This window comes from Chelonia mydas, chromosome 6, assembly GCF_015237465.2.
Source record: "Chelonia mydas isolate rCheMyd1 chromosome 6, rCheMyd1.pri.v2, whole genome shotgun sequence".
NCBI classification, from domain to species: Eukaryota; Metazoa; Chordata; order Testudines; family Cheloniidae; genus Chelonia; species Chelonia mydas.
The window spans coordinates 33481869-33485713 of NC_051246.2; the positions used below are offsets into that span (position 1 = coordinate 33481869).

General features: G+C 36.1%; 1 long non-coding RNA gene across 1 annotated transcript; it reads left to right on the forward strand.

The window, feature by feature from the left end:
- The first annotated feature begins 309 nt into the window (after positions 1-309).
- LOC122466340 lies at positions 310-3331 on the forward strand. The gene is made up of 3 exons (XR_006291760.1): positions 310-362; positions 1343-1356; positions 3224-3331. It is a non-coding gene; the product is annotated as an uncharacterized LOC122466340 (long non-coding RNA).
- The last annotated feature ends 514 nt before the right edge of the window (positions 3332-3845 follow it).

Sequence of the window (3845 nt, forward strand, 5' to 3'; positions counted from 1 at the left end):
TATAACCTTCCATTAAAGATTACTTAAAAAACCAAGCCATTCACTGTCTGGCCTGATTCTGCAGGGTATTTAAGCACATACGTAAGTTTAAGTGCGTGAGTAGTCCCATAGATTTCAAAGGGACTACACAGGTGCTTTAAGTTAACCACGTAGTTATGTACTCTGCTTAATTTAGCTAGTGAAATGGCCGTACTGAGAGCACTAGAAGCTCAAACAAACAGTCCAGGAGCAGCAGTGCAAGTTTCTTCACAGTGCACCATCCATGTGCCTCTGTCTTGATCTCTAGTGACAAGGATGAGAGGGCTGTGTGGTCTTCATAACTCCAGTCAGTCCTTGGCCTCTGGGTTGAGAAATCTAACCTGGTAAGAGCTAGTTAGTGCTAAGTGGGAAAGTGGCTTTTGAGATGGGTAATCAGAGTAGTAGGAATTGGACAGAGTTCAGTTCATTTGCTTCTATATCTAGATGGCCATTAGGTGATGACAGCTTTCAGTCAATAATGACTCGATTTAAATTTGAATCACTGACTTACAAGTAAAAGGACTGCACGTGAGCCAGCCAGTCCCATCAATTTTGAATGTCTTGATTTTTGTTAATGTCACAACCTTAATATTAATCTGAATAATGTTTTGTTATCTGTCACCTTATATCTAACTTTTGATTACATAAACAGAAACAGAAGCACAAATACAGTATTCCACAATGACTCTAATTGATTGCAATAAAATTAAATATTGGACATGTTAGATAGCTTATTAGCAAGTTAGTGCTTATGTTACAAGGTACATAATGGTTGATTGTACCACATCAGCATTAGAAATTACCCCAAACACTGTAAAGCTCAAAGATATTCTGCATAGAGTGTATAAACCCTATGCAGCATTAGAGTTTTCTCCTTAATGACTAATTACACTCCATTTTCCGAACTCACATAATTTAATTATTTAAGAAGCTTGCAATACATTCACTACAAAGCAGTGATATTCATAATTCCAATTTTGCATTATCTTTGAAGTGTAGCCACTTTAAAAAAAAGAAAAATATTACACTGAAATAGACGAAAATATGTTGCAAAGACGACTCTACTTGCTCGAAACCTTGCCCATGAAAATAAAAATAACAGAACAAAACAAAATACAACAACACTTTTACCATGAATTTTATTTAACCTGTTCAGTGCATGAAGATGAACAGCAAATGTCCTCCAGGACACTATAGCATTATGACGTCCATGGTATAGCCTGTCTATTCACTGGGAATTATTAGAATGTCTTTATAAGATATGTTTTATGAATGCATGTGGGATATAACATGGTTAAGTTAATATCCTTTTGTTTTCATTTAGATGTGCAATTGCAGGTAGGACAATTTTATTATATTCATGTGCCTTTTAAATCTTATCATCCTGTTTTCTAATAGTTGGTGTGTAGAAATGGTGGGGATTTTCTCTTCATTTCTATTTCTTGCTTTTATATATCTTACCAACCAAATGATTCAATGTTAAAGTTTCTGCCATGCTGGCTGAAGGTCACTAAAAGTTATCCTTGGATCAGGACAATGCCATATTATTTGGGACATAAGTAGTATGGAATGCACTGTCTATAGATTTACAATGCAACTTGCACTTTCTACAATATTAATTTAAAATATTGACACAGTGGTAGCCATTCACTTAACATTCAAAATGTTGAACACATAATTGTACTTCAATATACAACAGTAGGGATTCCTGAGGGCATTTAAAAATATTGCAGTGAATTTAGATGCCTCTCTTCACTCCCTAGTGAAAGACATGCAGGTCACAAAACCATCAAATTGATACTATAAGTTTTCTCTGATCAGAAATAGTTACACTTTGTGGAAGGAGTTAGCTGAATATCTTCTCTTAGCCTAACGCTGATTTTCAGCAAGATTAGAGAATGCCACACTCTTTTGACTTATATCAGATATATGACCATCCTGTTTATTCTTTTTTAGCCTGGTGAATCAAAAAATATGGAAACTTCTCTCCAGCACCTATCAAGTGCCAGCCATTAATAATTACTTTCATTCACAACTTGCCACAGATGTTCTTCACTTCTTTATGATTTTTTAAAAATCAATCCAGTTTTAAGCTAGAGGAAGGTTGACTTGTCTCCATGCACAAGGTTAGAAGAGATATCCACTTTAAATTTCCTGACTTGTATCCCTGCCCTCATCAGCACTTTTACTGGCATACATGATCACTTGACATCCTACAGCCTTGTCCAGGTGCGGTAGGGTGGCATGCTGTATATTTTCAAAGTAACGTAAGTTTCACTTGGGGCACAAGTGCCCCCTGAACATAGGTTTAGGTGGTCGAACTGCATAATAATATAAGTACTGTTTCTGTCAGCAAGACAGTCTTCCTCTTTTGTAGAAATAGTAGCTTGCTGTTCCTAGCTGATATAGGCCCCAATTCAGTCATGTGCTTAAGCATGTGTTTAACTTTTTAAGCATGTGAGTAGCATCACTGATGTGCTTAAGTATCTTGCTGAGTTAGGGCCATAACTTGCAGTAATTTATGTACCAAAACAGTATGCATGAACCCTGGATAGGAGAGAGTTATGAGGGTCTTAAGGGCTCTCATTCACTTCTAAGTAATAATAAATAAAAATAAAAAATACCTAGTTCTTTTATAGCAATTTTCATCAGTAGATCTCAAAAATGTCAATATGATTCATACTAAGGTTTAACTGATTATTAAATCTGCTTTTCCACACATGCAATTGCTTGCATCTTATTCTCAAATTACTGTGGCATATTACATACTTCCTGAAGCTTTTATTAAATAGTGCTCCTCCTGTGTTAAATGAACACACTGTAAAATAATGATGTCTATTAGAGATAATGAATAATTTTAAATACCTTCTTTTTAGGTCATAAGAATGTCACTTAAATACCTTTTTAAAAGATCCTTATTTTATTGCAGACATATTCAGCTTTCTGCCAATCCCTTACTATCAAATCCTTTTACAGTTCTTTGTTGTTAAACCAAATATAGTGCTACATTGTCTGTCCTTACACACATTACTGCTGAATAAAGCCCCTAGTTCCCTAGACTGAATCTGTACTGTTCGCTGCCCTGGTTTCTCAATACTATCTCATTGCAACAGCACACACTGAAAGCATGCTATTCCCACACCCACCAACACAGCTCTTGGGATAAGAACTGCACCATTGATATAGTGTGTATTCTTTTCCATAGGTTCCCACCAGCATGTCGCTAACAATTTCCTGGGCCTTATCAAAAAAAAAAAAAAGCCTTTGAAAAGTGGAAACAAAGCGTCAGACTCCATTGTTGTTCTACTTTCACTGCCATAATCTGTGTTTTCCATCGCTCTACATGTAGAGACTACAAACATCACCTAATACAGATACTCCAATCAACAATTTACTGTGGACAGTTTTGTTCAGTATCTGTAATCTTTCATCCGAGTGTTTGTGGTTTTTAAATCATCCTTTTCATTTCCTTGCAGCAGCTTGAATCAAGTCAAAACCCCTTTTCCTTAGCCTGTCACCATGAAAAACAAGTGAGTCAATTTCAAACTTTGGACTTGATTACTACAAGCACGACATGCAGCTCACATGAGTTTGCTACAGAAATTACTCAGAAACAAAGTGCGGAGCACGCCGCTTTCATTAAGTGAACAACTGGGATTCTTTACTTTTCAGCATAAGGCTTTTCCCCTGAGCAGAACTGAGAGCTTTGTGGCCACATAAGGAAAATATTGGTATACTAAATAAGAGGTGATCTTTACTGTAGAAATTAATTTAGAAAAAGATTTTCTTTTTCCCCCCGTAAAGTCCCCTGTGAAAAATTAAGACCA